The following is a 20,609-nucleotide window of genomic DNA, read 5'->3' on the forward strand; positions in this document are numbered from 1 at the left end:
TCAAACCAGCACGTCTATTTGCAATCTCTTTAACATTTTTTTCAACTTTTGTCCTTGTGAAACACTAATTTCCATTCTTTCAGTTTACAGACGTACCAAGAGTTACTGTTTTAACTCATATAATTGTCAGTCAGTTAAAGAAACAAATACGTGTGTGAGACCGGAAGTTGTTACCTGAGGACGTTGCAGCGACTGTCACTTGAAGTTGTGTAATTTCAAATATATAGCGAAAATGGCAAGGCAGATTTGTATAGACAAGGATCGAAAATCAACTTGCTGATGTTCAGGCTTTAACAGCTTGGGTGTAGTTCATCCTACAATACGAGACTTTTTGGTATCTTTATCCTCTCCAAAAGATCAAAATAATTTAAGAGGGAAAAGAATAATAAAAATAATAATAGTAGGACGGTGACCAGGCAACAAAAAACGAAAGAAACCAATTCACTACTCAGACACAAGGAGTAATTTGTATTAATGAGGGGAGCTGAGGCAGATTATGATACCGAATTAAAATCAAAGGGTCATCGTGACTCTCTCTCTCTCTCTCTCTCTCTCTCTCTCTCTCTCTCTCTCTCTCGTTCAGACCACTCATTATTTTTCCTCTTGGTTTTCGTACCACCCTGAGAAACTGCTCACTCCCCCGAGGTTGACAACAACTGCTCTAGCCTAAGTCAGTTTATATCCATTTTATATTCGGCTTTGGTATATGAAACGAAGGTGAGTGGTTCTCGCTACAGTGCTTCGAGCCTCAATTCCCTCAAACCGGTAAAGTCAATCATTACCCGGGAGAGAGTGGAGCAGTGACGGGGGCAGGAGGCTGAAAATAGCTGGTGTATCTCTCTCTCTCTCTCTCTCTCACACACACACACACACACACACACACACACACACACACACACACACACACACACACACACAGGTTAATACAAGATGAGCCCTTGCTCCAACCAAGGTCTCTCAGGCATCGTCCTCGATTATATTTTTTCAATAGTTTTCATACGAAATGCGTGTCTCGCTTTCGCCGATAACACCGCTATTATCCCAGAAGTTAAAAGAAACACTCTGTTCTTAGGCAGTTATGCACTTACAAAGATGGATAGCTTTCATTTACCGCTCTGATATCGGTGAGTTTGTTTGGCCAATATAGTCCTGCGGTTAAGAACTGTTATAGCAACCAGCAGCTTTGTTCATTTGCACATCTAGGTTGGGAAATTATATTTAACATGCATGGCATGCTCGAAGACATATAAAAAGAGATGGGTTTAACGATACTACCTGCTACGCGGCCCCCTGAGATAATCACTAACCCAAACTTGACATGGACCTGCTCTGACATACCAAGCATGCCCATGCGAAATTTCTGGTCATTGCACCCACCGGTATGACCTGGAGAGGGTTCCCACTGTCTGGCGGAAAATCGGGCACAAAAGTGTGCATGGCTTGCGCGCAAATGATTGCACGCCGTCGTTGTCGGCTCATCATTCCTTGTCTTTCGATGTATGGCACGACGAAATCCGAGGGGGGTCGAATGTGGACACACACAAAACAACGTTTATTCGCTTAATGTATTACGTTATCAAAATGATTTTTGCCCTTTCCTTTGTAATTTATATAGGAACTTTACTGTTTGGTAATTTTTCTCTATAATACGCGACATCAAGAGAAAATCAACGATAACACGGCATGTTCCCTTCCATACTACTCTTAATAATTCTTCCTCTGACATGTTACCTTCATCCTCTGTCTAACCATTTCTTTACTTGTTATTTTCATTATATAACTTCGTTTCTGCTGTACTCTCTTTTTCTCTCAGTAGAAACTGAACACTATCTTTCCCTCTTGCTATTTCATGCATTTTTTAAATTCCCCTCTTCTCTTGGTTTACACTCATTCCTCTGTATTAAACTTCAAAGTCATATTTTTTCCTTTTTTTTTTAAGCACCTCTCCTTTACCAAAGAATTTGTTTCTTTCCAGGCCCGTCCAAAATCTCTCTCTCTCTCTCTCTCTCTCTCTCTCTCTCTCTCTCTCTCTCTCTCTCTCTCTCTCTCTCTCTCTCGTCCTTTTGACTTTCCTCATTTTTTGTCTTTTTATGTTCAGTACTTCACAATAAGCTTTCCTGCCTCATTAATTACATCGCAACACATAGTGTACCAGATCTTCGTTTACCATCTTTCTGACGTCCACAGTTTCCTCGAGACAATAGCTGTCTTATAGGTCAGCGTTCTGCAACCGTTTTTACTTCACCGAGCGTTATTCAATTTGTTGAGCTCTTACAGCACACTTAAATAAAAAAATAATACTTAGCACGATAAGTATCAGCATCGCAAAGATGTTCTTATCTAAGTCATTAGGGAAGGAAGCCACAACTGGTAGGTGTATAGTCCCGAGTATATAAAGTAACGTAATGATTTTTTATGTACAAGGAATTAAAAAAAATATATATATGAAATAAAGATTACTTAGAATACATGCACTATTTTGCACTGGCATACTTCACATGGGATAATTTATCAAACTATTTTTTTCTCGGAAAATATAATCAGCAGTTTTACCGAGAGAGGTTATTAAATGAACATTTTTACTAAAATTTATATTTCCAGTGACACGTAGAATAAAAATTATCAATTAAATTTTCTCTAATAATAATGTAAAAGTGTTTTGCCCAGATAAAAAATGGATGTGATACTCTCATAGAAAAGTAATGAGAAATTTGTTGATATTTTGAGAAGCCTCTGGTGCTTAATATATAGTTCTCTTATAAAGAGATTTACACGAAGTTCCTTACAGGGTGGCTTGAGATTTTGTTCTTTATAAAAGCTTAGTTAAAACTAATGTTGCTGTTGTTGTTGATTCTCTCCTCATTAGAGGAGACCGGGCCTGGCTGTAGCCCGGTTGGTGGTGGTTGGCTTGAGTGGGGTAAGGGGGAAGACAGGGCCTGGGGGTTGCCCAGCACAAGACCTGTCTCCTGGCTGAGTTTGTGGTGTGTGTGATTAAAACTAATGTTGTTGCAAATGACAATATCACGTCGACTTTACACTCGGAGATCGTTGGGTATTCTCTCTTCCGCTTTACACATGTGTTTAAGGGTACTTTACGGAATTTCAGTTTGAGGTCACAGTAGTTCTTAATATCCACAGGTTCCTCTCGTGACTTCAGAGAGATATAACCAACTGATGCCTCAGCAGCTGAAGCATACAGGATCACGAACCGAATCACACTGTTATGTACAACACAAGAGCTTTCTGCTGAGATATTTCTTCAGAGTTAATACCCCAATGTCAGAGTAAACTCTTATAATAACACTAAAGCATCAGCAGCGAATGCCCCTACATATGCAAGACTCAAGGGCCAAGGTGATTTCACGCACCAAAACGTTCTACATTTGTCCGAATGAGACAGTTCTTGGCGACGGTTTCTTAAGTAGCCTCCTCGTTTTACAGAAACATAAGAAAATGAACAGAGATTTTTGATATATCTGTTTACTTATTTCCAAAACTAACTTATGTATGCCATGAATATATTAGCATTAGTGTCCGATAAATATATTAGAGAGAGGAGGGTAATGTACCATGGCACACCAGGAAGCCAACAGCGGTACACTGGTTGCGGTGCACTGCTTTAAGTGGTACAGGGACTACGGAGCACCTCTTCCTTGGCGATTTATTGTTATATTACTCCTTAGTATTTCTTGTTAGCTGCTTACTTCTTTGTGATACTGGCAAATTATGATCAATAATATACAAGTGCTTTTAAAGTGTAATGTACATAATAAATAGCTAAGGATGAGGTGATACGTAATCTCCAGTTCCACTTTGAATACAAGTGTTCATGTAATCATAGGCACATCCACAATTTACAGTTGCCTTTTGAGTGTGGCAGAAATCTCATGATGCCACCGGTGGCTTCAGTTAGTTGCCTCCCATAGTTTTCAATGGAGCCTTTAAACGAGGCCATTGCCGTTGCCCGGCCGGCAACCAGCTCCTGGCGGTGGCTCGCACGCGCAACTAGTGTTCGCCACTGGCGGTTGCTGGCATTCGCTGTAAAGCATTTTTTCAAATCGGAGCATTCATTCGGCGCCACCAGTTGCCGGCCCCTTCACACTGGGCCACCAATGGAGGCCACTGGTGGCGGCCACCGGTGGCCTCGTGTGAAAGCGGCCTAAGACAGTAATTTTCAACCGCGGTGACCACATTTCATTCACCTTATCCAAGCAGTTTTTATTTTACACAGGCCACTGGTGAAAGCAAAATAATGCGTCTTCATCCTACAGCAGCACGTCTACGTGATTAACATCATAATTTCTTGTTGATTTGTTACTCCTCTGCATTGAATATTTGGTTAAGTAAATAAAGAAAGAGTAAAACTATCCTGGGGCGCTCTTGGCTGAGGTAAAGAGTGGTCCGATTTAGCTGACGTGGGTCACTGTTGATTAAAATGAGATTAAAAGAAAAAATGAATCAAGGTATGTCAAGTTTTATACATTGTTGTTGTCGATGTGAAATGTGAGGGCCCTTAATATGTACAATTGTTTATTTTTCTTATAATGCTAATGTAATAACGGCTCAGCATTGTTATTATTATTATTATTATTATTATTATTATTATTATTAATATTATCATCATCATCATCATCATTATTATTATTATTATTATTATTGTTATTATTATTATTATTATTATTATTATTATTATTATTATTGTTGTTGTTGTTGTTGTAGTTGTGTTGTAGTTATTGTTATTGCTGTTGTTGCTGCTGCTGCTGTTGTTTTTGTTGTTGTTGTTGTTGCCATTAGATGGTGTGGGGAAATGGTTACTTCTCAGAAGTTGCTGTGCAAGAAAACAGGCTGCCACAGATTTTGTCAATCTGTGTGTAATTCACCGGGTCGGTCAGGATCACTTGATGGTCGTGATCGTCAGTTTTACCCTCCTGGAAGGGAGCTGAGAGCTCATATAGTCCGATCTAAGGGCAAGGCTGTGACCTTCACACACGCACACACTCGATCCCTTGCTCAAGGGGGACAGTACCCACCCACTTCGTCAGTGAAACTTTTCGTAACCTGGGCGAGGCTCGAACTCCCGTCTACCACATGGCAAGCGAGAACGTTACCACTGAGCCAGCGAGGTGTTTGTGAGTGTGTGTGTGTACATTGATGCGTATTATGTATGAGCGGCTTCATAATGCTGCCTCCATTGGTGGAAAGTCATTCCAAAGATAACTTGTTTTTTTTTTTACAGACGATGAACTGAGGAAGGAAAAAAAAAAACACGATTTCATACACCAGATTACAAGTGTCCTCCATTCACAACAAATCTGGAACAGTTGGACTTAAACAGCCATACGTTGAAGTTTTGGGGGGAAACATCCTGGGGAAGCGAGTTCCAAAGAGATGTAGATCGGAGAATAAAAGAATTCTGCTGGCAGAAGTTCTGCAATATGGCAGTGTGACAATCCAGTCATGAGCTCTACCAGATGCCCGTGTAGCAAGGGGGAAGTCATGGCTAAGTGGCACAATGGATGCAACTTCGTCTGAGCATTTGCCATAGAAGTATCTGTAAAATAATGCAGTGGAGGCAACATTCTTTCTCACTTGTAGGAAGGTAGTTCAATTGTAATAAATGTTTTTTTTTTTAATCCTAACAGCGTTGCTATGAATTTTGTCCAGTTGTTTTAGTGCAACCTCTCCACATCCACTCCACAAGGGTGAGCACTATTCCAGCTGAGCTGAGAGCACACATGACTCATGTAAATTATAGCTGACTGCTCGTCAGTGAAGAAGTTGCGGATTCTGTACAATAATCCAAGTTTCTTTGAAGCAGTTTAGTGAGTAATGTAACATTGGAGGTCCAGCTGAGGGCATTGTTACGTGAAACACCGAGATTTTCAGTACTTTTAGATAGGAGTATTATAGTCTATTTGATTGACCTGTACAGCTGAGATGCATGGGCTGAGTAGGGTGTGTTTGATTCGCGGCTGCTAATTGGTCGCCGATGATGTAAATCTACAGCTGTTCTTATTTTAGCATATATATTTATATTTGTAAACCATTTATAGGCAGCCAGTTGAAATGTGGAATAATTTCCGAAGCTAAAGAGACCAAAATTAGCTTTAAATGTTTACCGTTATCAAAGAAAATTAAAGCTGATTATAAAGTTTCATAAAACGACGAGTGACGTATGAAGTAAATTATCCACCCACGGTGTACACCCACGTCCCCATAATTGCACTGCATCCACCCACGGTGTACACTTATGTCCGCATGTTGCACTATATTATCCACCCAGGGTGTACACCTACGTTCTCATGTTGCATAACAATACGTGCCTGCATTTGCTTCAATGATATCATCGTCGACCAATCAGCAGCCGCTTATCAAACACTCCCTACTTGCCCCATACAACTCAGGTGCACAGGTAAATCAAATAGACTATAGTATCACTGAATACAGGAATCAGGCAATATCTGTCTATTGATAAACTGTGCTGTATATACTTGGTTTCCTAGCATTCAGTAAGACAGTGTTATATTGTCCTCGTTCAGTGATCTTAGACACTGTAAGTATTGATTAATGGACAGTGCTGTTCTGAATTGTGTGTTAGAGAAATTAATCTTTGTGAATGGGTGTTTAAGTGTGAATGAAATCTGAAGTGCTGAGTCATCTGGATATGAATGGGTGGGATTATGGGTGACAGATAAGAGATCATTAATGTGAAATGGAAATAGAGTTGGATCCAGAACTGATCCTTGAGGCACGCCAGCATTAATAGAGTGAAAATTGGAATACACATCATCCATTTTTACACTTATCTTTCTGTCACCGAGATTTGAGGAAATCAATGGAACAAAAAGATGATAGGCCATAGCAGGGGAGTTTGGACAGCAGAGAACTGTGACACACTCCTTTAAAGGTTTTAGAAATATCACGGGCTACTGCATGGTTTTCTCAGTATTGGTCAGTTGACTGATGGATGGTATGAGTCAGGAGACTGAGTATTTCAACAATGGATCTTTCGTGGAGAGAACCATACTGTCTGTGACTAATTAGGTTGCTGAATTCAAGTTGTTTAACAATGTGATTATTAATATCAATCTCACATACTCTACCAAGTGAAGATGTGACAGCTATTGGTCAGTGCCCCAGAGGACTCAATTTCTTTGGAACTGAGTGGATACTGGCTTCTCTCCAAGAATTTAGAAATGAAGATGTGCTTATCCATAGTCTGAACAATTTAGCTAGAACAGGAGTAAATTCTGGGAAACACTTTCTCAAAACTATTGGAGGGATTCCATCTGGTCTGGAGCTATGTTGGTTGGTAAGTTGTCTAGAATGAATCTGCGTATCTAGTCTGTATCTTAAATGGAGAAATTTCGGGAGAGTCAAGATCGACCCATTCCGAAAAGGGTCGAAAAGACCCGAAAGGCATGTGTTAAAAGTATGTGGCCTTTTTACTCTGAGTACGTTTTTGGTAGACTCTCCGTTCCATTGTATAAATGTACATTCTTTTAGGTTTCCAAATCATCTCAATTTGTCGCAAACATATCTCAGTTACAGCTGGCCTAAGGATATTAAGCGTCGTTGTCAGTGTTACACGTACGAAATATATTAAAATGCTTATAAAACTATATTTTTCAGTGTTACATAATCTGGGCATGTGGTTCGAGTTGCAGGTTTTGTGCTCAAGCTTACTAATTATTGTGGGTCTGTATCATACTGTAAACTACCTGACATCTGAACACATATCAGTATGAATGACAAAAACGGATTGGTATAATGAAGGCTTTAGTCTTGTTGGCTTTGAGGTTTCGCCAGACTTCTTCCTCAGAGTTATACTGTGTTTTGTTTTATACACATGAATATCTTACTGTATGTTATCGATGCAAACTATGCCAGCATTATCTTCATCATCTTCATCTAATCCTGTGTTGTCCCATGAGCAGCATAGGAGCCCAGGGCTAGGCAGTTTGGTCCTGACATCCAAGATGAGAGTGGCCAGCCTCACTCAACCCTGAGTGGTATTATCTGAGCAATAAACCCCAATCACCCCTTGGACATAAACCTGTACAAGCTCAATCCGATTGGAGCGCCTTAATTGCCCACTAAACTACCAGGCGCCATAAAATAGTTATAATTATGGTTACCACCCAGCATAGTTAATGGGTTTCCATGTGTACAGGAAACCATTTGGCTTATCACTCAGTATAGAGTCACCCATAGGCAGAAGGAAGAGGAAAGAATGAAGGAAAGAAAGGCAGAAGAGGGAGTGTAAAGTCACCTGTAGGCAGAAGGATGAGAGAAGAATGAAAAGTAAAGACAGAAGAAGAAGGAAGGAACGAAGAGGAACGAAGAGAGGAAAGGGCAGTCACCCGAGAGCAGCACTATATCGAGTGAATGGATGGTGAGTGCCCCCACCTACCACTAATGTCAACTGATAAATTAATAAAAAAATATTAAAGTGTATTATGCAAAACTCATCACTTGTGCTGATGTTGTACGGTGTCGTGTGCTAACAAGAATAAGAGTACTGTTAAATACGATCTGTTACTTTCTAGAACAAGTCTCCAGTAAAGAGGAAGATTAAGAGTAACGTCTTCGAGTATGACGCACAATATTCGAATATATATTCAAATACCCAACTGTAGTACTGGGTAAAGAGGGACATAGGCTCAAGTAAACTTTGTCCAACAGTCTTACTGGCTCGAGATTCAAGCTCAAAGTCTTTTAGAAACGAGTCGGATATGTTACCATTGCACTTCCGACATACCCTTCCCTCTTCCTTTACTAATGAGTGCGTCTCGAATTCCGATCTATCTTCCTTTTTGCCAATATTTCTCCCTGACCCTATGTTATTTTCCTGTGCGTGTCTGCGGGTCACCAACTCTTGGTAAAAATGCTCTGGCAAATATTTAGTTGATATATATTTCGTTTCATGTTGAAGTATGGTAGTGCGCCGGTGGAATGCTCGAATGAGGTCGTTCATATTCAGTGCTTCCCATGTGCAGTCGGCGACAATATTTCGCCTATTATTTCACGTTTTATGCTTATCAGTTTGCTCTGCTGGCTAATATTCCATAGCAGAGAGATGCTTGGAATTTCTGTTAGTCCATCGATGATTTTCGTTCATACTGCAAGTCAGAGAGGAAAGTGACGGGCAGGCTGTGTGTGTGAACTAGACACATTAGAGTGCCAGGCAAACTTTTGTTTCTGGCTGCACTGTCCATGCAATACAAACAGAATAAATTAAGGGAAACATGAATATTGTCAGCTTTGTTGAGGAAGTATTTTATTTACAAGTATCAATCTAACAGCCCCGTAGACAACTATCAACGCTTTGTTGTAAGTTATGAATTGTAAATTGATTGCGTCTGTACAAAAAATATCAAGTTTCATTTTTGTGCGTCTAGAATATTAGGCTCCTTGCAGCAACAACAATAATACAAACATTAAAGCAGTCAGTAACAATCATTACAGGATTGCTCTTGGGCCGTTAGTTACTAACAACAAACTACCTTACATGAGATGGAAACCTCTCCTGTCTTTTTCTAACAACTGAACAATATTTGGATTATAGGGACAGTAATGGTAATAGAAAGATGTGTAGGATTTCATCACCGCCATTATCATTATTTTTTCCCATATCTTGGATGAGGTATGATCAAACACAAGAAAAAAAAGCATTCTAACAATCAATAACTTGTTGAATCCTTCACAAAATACCATAAAACCCAATAACAATATCGTTCCCTGCAGGTTGCAAGACACTGACACACGCTTGTCGTAAAGTGCACAAGCCAACAAGGACAAACAAGGCAATAATTCCCACAACTTACAGAGGTGGCGCCGGAGTCACACACTTAACCTTTGCGTGATTTCTTTCTCTTCTGTCTCACACCCTCTTGATCTATTTCATCCACAGTATATTTCATATTTTCACTTCTTTTTTTTTTTTTTTTTTTTTTTTTCCTTTCATATTTATTGTCGTTTTCAATGTTTCTCTCCATCTATTCATTTCTCGACTTTCTCACCATCTATGCATTTTTCCTTTTCATTCCATTTCCGTTTTTTATGTTTCTTCTTTCACAGCGTAACTAATTTTATTTTCTTTCTTTCACACCATCTTTGACTCACTTATCATATAATAATTTTCATGTTTGCGCAATTACTCCTATTTTATCATGTATAATAATAACCCTATACAAATATTAATAACAACTTTCCATCTAAAATAATGGCTTAATTTACGCACCAGCGACCCATTCATCTGTGGTCCATTTCAGGCCAACGTTCACATTTATTTCTGTGATACTTGTCTTAATGAAAAGCAGTCAGTTTAAACTATGAATGCTATTGCACGTGGCCTTAGATATTTCACAGCACCTTTCCTTAACGATGTGTTATTCATACTACACTTTAATAGTCTCTTGTTTGCTATTAATATGCCATTAATGGCGACAAATTTTGCGCCAGTAACATACAGGAGTATATATAAGCATAATTTCCAAAAACAAATCGCTAAGCAAGAGGTGTTACGGAACTTAGAATACAACCTATATCAGATTAAATAAAGCCAAAAAATTAAGAAGGTTCCTCCAACACATGCTTAATCACTCATCACTGGCACGATTATCACCACCATCAGTCACCACTAAACTAACACTTTCCCAGCCACGTCGATTTCACCATTATTATTATAACTATTATTATTATTATTATTATTATTATTATTATTATCGTTGTTGTTATTGTTGTTGTTGTTCTTCTTCTTATGATTATGATGATGATGATAATGATGATGATGATGTTGATCATGATGATGATGATGATTATTATTACATTACTACTATTATTATTATAATTTCATAGCCCTGCATCAGTTTTGCTGAGTAACAAATAACACTTTTTCAAGGTAATTAAAGGTGGCTGATTCCGAACATGGCTTCAGTGTTTAGCTGGCACGTCACATTAAGCCACAAAATAGTAGGTCATATTCTATTGGGAAAACTCGATTTAGTTGCATGACTCTTGCAATTGCTCATTACTTTTCATAGTTCTGTTAACACTTCATGTTTTCTATACTACTTTTATTGACCATCATATATTTTTATATTTATTATATTGTTATTCTTATTACTTCTGTTAAATATTGTGAGTTGCTGTAGTTGCTCAGCTCTCTCAGTGTTACTGTATTGCTCATTTGTTTTTCATTCGCAGGTTGTATTTATGGCAGCTAACCTATGAGTGTGTAAAATTGACCTAGATATCTTTTGTTACATCTGCGGATGTTTTGCTGCACCAAAACAGCGGACCCAAAATATCAGACTTTGTTGGAAAAGCATATCGTGCATATTCTGGAATGAAACTGGATGACCAAGATAAATCCTGGGACCCTCATTCAGTCTGGCGATGTTGTGCTGAAAACCAGAGACATTGGACCAAAGGAAAAAGAAAGGTTCCACTGGTCCAGAAGGAACTGCAAAATCATCTCGATGATTGCTATTTCTGCCTTGTCAATACTTCAGGATTCAGAACCAAGGAAAAATCTGCCTTAAAATATCCTGACCTCCCATCAGCCAGAAGACCAATCCCCCACACCGATGAAGTAACTAGTCCAGTCTTCAGTACATTAGGTTTTTCTCAAGATGAAGTGGATTGATGTCTATTTGAAGAAAATGGTGATGAGGACAGTGATTTCGGTGATCCATATCTTGATCTTATGACATATATACTTTTTTCTCAGTATGGCTAAAATGAATAATTTAATGAGAGACCTTGATATGTCCGAGGAGTCTGCTGAATTATTGGGGTCAGGTTCGAATGAAAAAAGAATTTAAAAAAAACTACCTCCAGAACCAATATTTTTTTTTTTCCAGAAACAGGAAAGAGGATTTATGGCAGTTCATCAAAATGGAGGATGAATTTGTATTTTGGGACAACATGAAATGTCTTTTAGAAGCAATTGGCAGTAAATATCAGCCAGATGAATGGAGATTATCGACAGCTGAAAGAGACGTCTCACGTGTGTTTTACTACATAATGGAAGTAAACTTGCTTCAGTTCCAGTTGGGCATTCAGTGCATCTTAACGATTGTCATGAGAATAAGAAAAAAAATGTGGAAAAGGTAAAATACAAAGAAACCAGCTGGATTATTTTAATGGGATATATGTGTTGTTAATGATTCTGGGACAGCAAGGCGGCTACACCAAATATTTTTGTCTTTTACGTTCATGGGACAGTAGAGCAAGGAGTAAACACTATATAAAAGTGTGTCTGGAAAAAGAAATAAAAATCCCACATGGAGAGATAAACATCATGAATGTGCGTTCTGTTGATCCAGAGAAGATCCTGCTTCCACCACTGCACTTTAAGCTTGGTTTGATAACGTGTGAAAGCTTTGTATAAAGAAGAAAACTGTTTCAAAAATCTGTGTTCCAAGCTCCCCTGCCATTACAGATGAAAAACTAAAAGTCGGTAAATTTCTTGACCGTCAGATATGACTACGGATGGAGGACCAGCAGCTACCGAACTCAGTGAGAACAAATGAAAGGAATGCATGGAATGCATTTACACTAGTTAGATCACATTTCTGGGTCTACTAAGACAGAAGGCTATCACCACCTTGTTGAAACTTTACTCAGGAACGTCCAGAAACTCGCATGCAATATAAATATCAAAGTGTATTGTCTACATAGTCATGAAAAATTTTTTCATGAATATCTTGAAGCAGTAAGTGAAGAACAGGAGAGAGGTTCCATTAAGATAGGAAAAAAAAAAAAACGGTATCAAGGAAGGTGGGACACAAACATTTTGGCCGACTACTGCTGGTTCTTGCAAGCTGATTGTACTGACAATACTTAATGTTATATTTCAAATACTGCCATATTTTCAAATACTTACCGCTATATTAACAATGCAACAGTGCTGCATTTTTAGATATTCCATTCCTATATTTACTTTGGTTTTGGGATGTATATTGACATTTACGCTAATTCTGACTTTATTTCTGAAATCAGCACCTTCAAACATGTAAGATTATTATTTTTTTTGTTAATCATATCAGCACCTTTTTTTATAGGATGCAGGGCTGTATTAACATGCCAAACCTTAGTATCACCAAATGTGTGTGTTTGCAGACTAATACCTTTGACATCATGAAGTTGTTTCTGTAAAAAAACACAAATTAAAAAAAAAAAGGATGTCTAGTAGTGTTTGTCTACGTAATAGCTGTACCATGTTTGAAGAGAATTAGTGAAGAAATGAGTAGTGTTTATAAAGAAAAAAGAAAAACTTGGTTGATAAACAGTCCTGCACAACTGTGTAAAAACCTAATTAGAAAACAAGAAAGACTCACAGAGTTCAACAGCCACACATATCAACTGCTCTACGGGCCTAGTATTTGCCAAATCCACCCATTGGCCGGCCTAGGAACGGGTCTGTCTCAGAGTCACTTATAATAACAAAAGTGTGTCACTCAGTTTAACTTGCTGCCATCAGCCCTGTGGTGCACCAACAATGCAGTATGCACTATCGTGGGTACTCCTATACTAAATCTCGCGTGTGAACATCCTGTTTACAGCCTCCAGGTATATTAAATGCATATTCTATATTCAGTACCGTGTCAGAATTATAGACAAAATAAAAAATGAACGAGCAAAAATAAAAGCGGATAATGTTTCGGTTTGGAGACCTCTTGCACAGCAGACAGTCCATTCTCTCTCTCTCTCTCTCTCTCTCTCTCTCTCTCTCTCTCTCTCTCTCTCTCTCTCTCTCAGTGCATTTTACTAGCGAGTGTGGCCACCCTGTCTCCTTCCCCCAGTCATACCTAATTAATGACACACAACTATATGAAAGGAGTATTTCTATGTAGCTTATGGCCGCCTTATGGAGGGTCCGACAAATAGTTCTTTTGTGCTTGTTTAGTTTCACTGCTGTGAAGCATACCTGACCTTCCAGAAATGACTCTCAAAAGCAAATTACTTCATTCTTGCCTGACCTCCTAACCCTTCCACTCAACAATGGTTCAGCAAGGAAATAAAAACTGAGTTGTCTGTCTGATCACATGTCATTATGTACTTTGTCCTTTCTCCTGTGATCTTGTCTGTGAGTGTGGTGAAGAAAATCACTGTTTGATATTGTAATTGAACACACAGAAAAAGTTTACTCTACGTACATGCCGATAAAAAACAGCTTCAAATTGACCTTACCATGTGTCCCTCACCTTTGTCCTCTGTTTGCTGTTCTAAAAAAGAGATTAGGTCAGCCTCTTGGCCGTCCTTCTTCTCCTTCAGCATTTGGTTAAAATCTGATCGAAAACTCTCTTGTTTTTGTTTATATACACGTATACACACACACATGTACACACACACACACACACACAGCACACACACACACACACACACACACACACACACACAAATACACACACCAAACACACACAAACACACACATTATTACACAAACACAAACATTTTCTCTCTCTCTCTCTCTCTCTCGCACGCACGCACGTAATATTATATTAATATATATATATATATATATATTATATTATATTATTATTATATTTATATTATTATTATTATTCGTTTCTTTTTCTTCTTTATATTATATATATATATTATATACATATTATATATTATTATTATTATTATATTTAAATATATATTATTAATATTATTATTAAATATTATTATTATTATTATTAGATAATATTATATTATTATTAATGCACACACACACACACACACACACACACACACACACATTATTATATTTATATATTATTAAATATAAATAATAATATTAATATTAATTTCTTTCGTTAATATTAATAATATTAAATAATAATAATAATATTTACACACACACATTATTATTAATAATAATAATATAATAATATATATATTATTAATATTATTATTATTATTATTAATATTATTATTATTATTATTATTATATTATTATTATTATTTAATATTATTAATATATATTAATATTATTAATATTATATATTATTATTATTAATTTCTCTCTCTTCTTCATTAATATTATTATTATTAATATTATTATAATATTAATATTAATATGACACACACACGCTCTCTCTCTCTCTCTCTCTCACACAATAACACACACACACACACACACACACACACACACACACACGTTCGATTCAAAGCAGAACACTGGCTCTTGCTCTGCAAGGCACGGGTTTTAACGACAAAAGAATGGGAGACAAGGGAAAGCATGAATAAGTGAATATAAAAAAGAAGACAGGAGTGATGACACAGGAATAATATGAAAAGAGAAATAGATATTAGGAGACATACCAAACAAAAAACAATGAGACACAAAAGGAGATAAGCCGGAAGAAAAGGTATAAAGGAAACGAGGACAAAAGAACCAGAGGGAGTGTAGTAGTTGGGTCGAACTGGGAGGCTCATTTGTCAAACTCTTCAGGTCAGCTCCACCTTACTTCACCTATGGCTTTTACTTCATTTGTGGTTTTACTGCAGAAAAGAAAGGAGGCAAAAGCAAAAGGAAGATGGAAGAAAACTGATGGAGGGAAATAAATAAAGAAAAAAAACGATGCGACGCAAATTTTAATAAATTAGAGTAAAAAAAGAATGGAAAAGAAATCGAAAACGGAAACTTTGACGCAAAGAAAGCATACAGACGGGAGACTAACACTACCAAATCGGGAAATAAAACAGGAAGCAGAAAGGAATCAGTAAAAGAGTAAAGAAGGGGCAACAGAGGAGTAAATGGTGTACAAAGGTGTTAAGTTGGTACAGCCGGGCCACAGAGACCCAGGCCAGCTCCACCTTACTTTCATCTTGGCCTTTACCTCCTCGTGGCTTGTGATGCTGTAAAATACTTGTGACTTTGATCCCCTGTCCCTCATGGTGGTTGGTAAGTGATGATGATGATGATGATGATAACTGTGGTGGATGTTGGCTGATGGTGGGAGTCATGACATGACGATAGTGTAATTACTTGATTAGCTTTGATACGGATAATGATGATTGGGCGAATTTTTTACGATTATGATGATGATACGTGTCAGGTATGATCAAAAAGGATGATTGTTGTTGTGGTGGTGTGGCAGTGGTGGTGGGGATGATGATTTGATAGTTTGGTTTAAATTTACCTTCTACCTCCTCGTATAACCTGTGATATTTTATTAAATCTTGGGACAGACATGAAGGTGAATAGATAAATAAGGCATAAAAGAAAAGAGTATCACAAAATTGAAATATAATGAAGGAAAATGATGACAGGAGAAGATGAGAATATTTAGAATAAAGAAAAATAATTGGATAGTAGAAAGGAGGAAGAAGTAAAAGAAAGTGGGGAGAATTTCTGCCAAGACAGGAAAATAAAAAGGCAAAAAAGGTAAGATAAATGAAGAAAATGAAGAAATGAAATGAGAAGAAAAAACGAAACGAGAAACATGATGGTAAGAATTGGAACTCTCTGGACACCTGAAGCAGACTCTGTCGCTCCACCGGACTCCCTCTCGCCTCTTATTACTTCTCTTTGGATGTGATGCTGATGCAATATAAATATGGTCTATTGATGCAATGCAACTAATTGTGCAGCATGGTGATAGTGGAGATGATTATTTTGATGGATAGAGTGAATTGCGGCTGTCTAATAAAAATGGTAATTCCATGTATGGATGAGTTTGAGAGGACTGAGAAAAGAGTTTTTGATTTCGTTGGAGATATCAATGGAAAAGTATGGAATGTGAAAATGAATGGAGTAGTTCGAAGTGAATGGCCTGTGCCTGCAGAAATGGATGGCAATGGTAGTGTTCTACTGGACTTCTGTGTGGGGAGGGGGTTGGTAATAGCCAACAGCCATTTTAGGTGACAAAATGATCCACAAGTATACCTCGTACAGTACATGGCAGGTGATGAGAAGGGCAGGTGGTGAACCAAAGTGAATGGTGTACTGAGTAATTATGCAAGGTATGGATGAGTGAGAATGGTAAGGTATGTAACAAAGTGGAAAACATATAGAGAATGGGGAAGTGGACTTTCTGACCACCAAATGGTGGAGGTGAAAGTCAAGGTTCAAATGCGATTGAGGAATAGAGGGAATAAAGGGCATGAAGAAGTAGTCAATACAAGGAGGGTAGAAATGTTGCAAGAGGATTAATTAAAAAATAAAACATAATATAAAAGTGGATGAGCGATCGGGTAAATATGATTTGGGGCAGATAGGGGAGGTGGAAGTGTGTGCAAAATATTCACAGAAGAAATATGTGCAGTCTGGGAGGTGGTATGTGAGGTTAAGAAAAGACGAAAAGAGATGCAAAGAACAGTATGTTGGAATGAAGAGGTGAGACAAGCTGTGTTGCAAAACAAGTAAGCATATAGTGAGTGGATGGGATGCAGAGACATGGAGGAAGTTGAGAGATGGAATAGAGATATGTACAGTAGTGTAGAAGACAGAGGTAAAAAGATTAATAAGAAAGAGTATGAAGAGAGTTGATGAGGAATATAGAAGGAATTTGAGTGTAAAGTGGAGAGAATGTAAGAAAATGTTGTGGAGGGAAGTAAAGAGAGTTAGACAGGGTGATAAAAAGGTAGTGGGGGGGGGGAGTGAAGAATAAAAATGGTAGATTGATAGTGGAGAAGGGAGAAAAGGTGAGCAGATGGAGAGAAGATATTAAGGAACTGTTAAACACAGATGATGAAAGTAACGCGAGTAAAAGTGGCTGGGGAATGGCCGGGAGAAGGAGGGAAATGAGAAAGGAGGAAGAGATCAGTAGGATGGAAGTAATGGAAGCAATGAAGAAAGTTAACGTGGGGAAAGCCTCAGGAATTGATGGAATGTGTGGTGAAATGCTGAAGCAAGGGGGAGAGATAGTAGTAGAACGGATATGGAAGATGTGCAGATTGGCCTGGGAGGAAGGAAGAGTCCCGGAGGATTGGAAGTCAGGTATAATATTAGTACAAAGGAAATGGACAAAAAGAAGTGTGTGGTAATCATAGGGGCATTTCTCTACTCAATGTAATAGGAAAAGTAAATCATAGGATACATACTGAAAGAATTAGGAAAATTACAGAGGAATGAGTTGGAGAAGAGCCGGGAGGTTTTATGGAAGGGAGAAGAGGTTGTATAGATGAGATATTCATCCTTAGGTCTTTAGTGGAAAAGTTTCTAGGGAAGAGAAATAAGTTGTATGCAGCCCTTATAGATTTAGAGAAAGCATCTGACAGAGTTGATAGGCAAGGAATATGGAAAATATTAAGAATATGATTATGGAGTAAATGGGAAGATGTTGAATGCCATGATGAGTATGAATGAGGGCGTTCAGGCTGCAGTGCGTGTGGATGGTGAACTGAGTGAAGTTTGCTATTTGAATGTTGAATTGAAGCAGGGATGTGTCGTGTCTCCATGGTTGTTCTGTTTCTATATAGATGGAGTTATAAAAGAGATACAAGGTAGGGCATTGGATATTGGAGCGGCCCTAATGAGGGAGGGCAGCGTTTGGAAACCTCCTGTTCTGTTGTTTGCAGATGATCCTATGTTGTTAAATGAAGATGAAAGGGAACTGCAAGGCCTGGTGAACGAGTTTGGGAGAATGTGTAAGAAACAGAATCTAAATGTGAACGTAGGGAAAAGTACAGTTGTACTAAGTACTGTAAAATGAAGCTGAATGATGAGGAAATTGAAAAAGTGAGTGCATTTAAGTACATGAGTGGTGTGATGAATTAGGATGGAAGTTTGGGAGAAGAAGTGCCTGACAGTGTACAACAAGGAAGGAAGGTTGTTGGTTCTTGAAAGCAGTGATAAGAAATAGGGAAGTGAGCATGAAAGTAAGTTGTTGCATGATAGTATTGTGATACCAACTCTAACATATGGAGACGGAAATTGGACCTTGTTCGAAGGACACAAATCAAGAGTGAGAGCAGTGGAAATGAATTACTTGAGTGAAGCATGTGGAGTTACATGGAGAGACAGACTGACAAATGAGGAAGTGAATGAGCGTTGTGGTGTGGATGTGGATGTGATAGAAAGCGTTAGGAGAAATACACTGAGATGGTTTGGCCATGTGGAGAGGATGGAGAGCGAGAGACTAACCATAAGAGTGTATGCGAGTGAGGTGGAGTCGTGGAGAGGGAGGGGGAGCCCGAGAATGAGATGGAAAGATGGAGTGGACAGGTGTATGAGAAGGGGGGTGGGCAGGGGGGAGGGCAGCGAAATGGAGAGAGACTGGGCGACATGTAGACGATATGTCTGTGGCCACATATTACGGGATTAAGGCGTCTGGCTATAAATAGACAGACAGATGGATAGATAGATAGATGATTATCATGGTGTTGTATATAGTGAATTATAGTAGTTCGATTATAATGGTAATGATCATGATGATGATGATGTTAATGATCATGATGATGATAATCATGGTGGTGATAGTGATGATGATGATGATGATAATTACCACGGTGGTGATAGTGATGATGATGATGATGACCACGGTGGTGATAGTGATCATAATGATGGTAATGATGATGATGATGATGATGATGATGATGTTGATGATGATCATGGTGGTGAGAGTGATGATGATGATGATAAGGAGGAGAAGGAGGTGGACCATGGTGGTGATAGTGATGATGACGATGATGACCGTGGTGATGATGATGATAATGATGATGATGACCATGGTGGTGATAGTGATGATGATGATTATGACCATGGTGATGATGATGATGATGATGACCATGATGGTGATAGTGGTGATGATGATGATGATGATAGTGGTGATGATGATGATGATGATGATGGTGCTGATAGTGATGATGATGATGATCATGGTAGTGTTAGTGATGATGATGATGATGATGACCATGGTGGTGATAGTGATGATGATGATGATGGTGATGATGGCGATAATGATGATGATGATGACCATGCTGGTGATAGTGATGATGATGATGATGATATCCATTGTGGGGATAGTGATGATGATGATGACAATGATGATGATGACCGTGGTGTTGATAGAGATGATAATGATGATGATGATAGTGATCATGATCATGATGACCATGGTGGTGATAGTGATGATGATGGTGGTGATGATAATGATCATGATTATGATGACCATTGTCATGATAGTGATGATGATGATAAAATCTGTAGTATTTCATGGTACTGTATTTTAGTTATTATGGTAATTCTGTGTATTATCCTGCGACGGCTGGTGCTGCTGCTGCTGCTGATGATGATGACAATGACGATGATAATGATGTTGATAGAGTAATGATACCATTGACGATAAACCTTACTTCGCTTTCCAAAGTGAGGAAAGACGCATAAAAAGGAGTGAATGAGAGGGAGAAACAAAAAGAGACTTAAAAGAAATAAAGTCAATGAAACAATGACGAAGGAGGATAAGGAGACGGACAACGTGAAAGAAAAGGAGAAAGAAAAAAATGAAGAAATGGTAAGAATAATATGTTGTGACGCTCCAGGAAGGAAGGGAGGAAAGACAAAGGAAGATAAAAACGGAAGGGAAGGAAATAGGAAACTTGGAACCAAAAGAACAGAATGAATGCGAATACAGAAGGAGGAGGAGAAAGAAAGTAGGAAAAAAGGA

Source organism: Coenobita brevimanus, chromosome 112, assembly GCF_032717465.1.
Source record: "Coenobita brevimanus isolate Jiangsu-jjx chromosome 112, ASM3271746v2, whole genome shotgun sequence".
In the NCBI taxonomy this organism is placed as follows: Eukaryota; Metazoa; Arthropoda; class Malacostraca; order Decapoda; family Coenobitidae; genus Coenobita; species Coenobita brevimanus.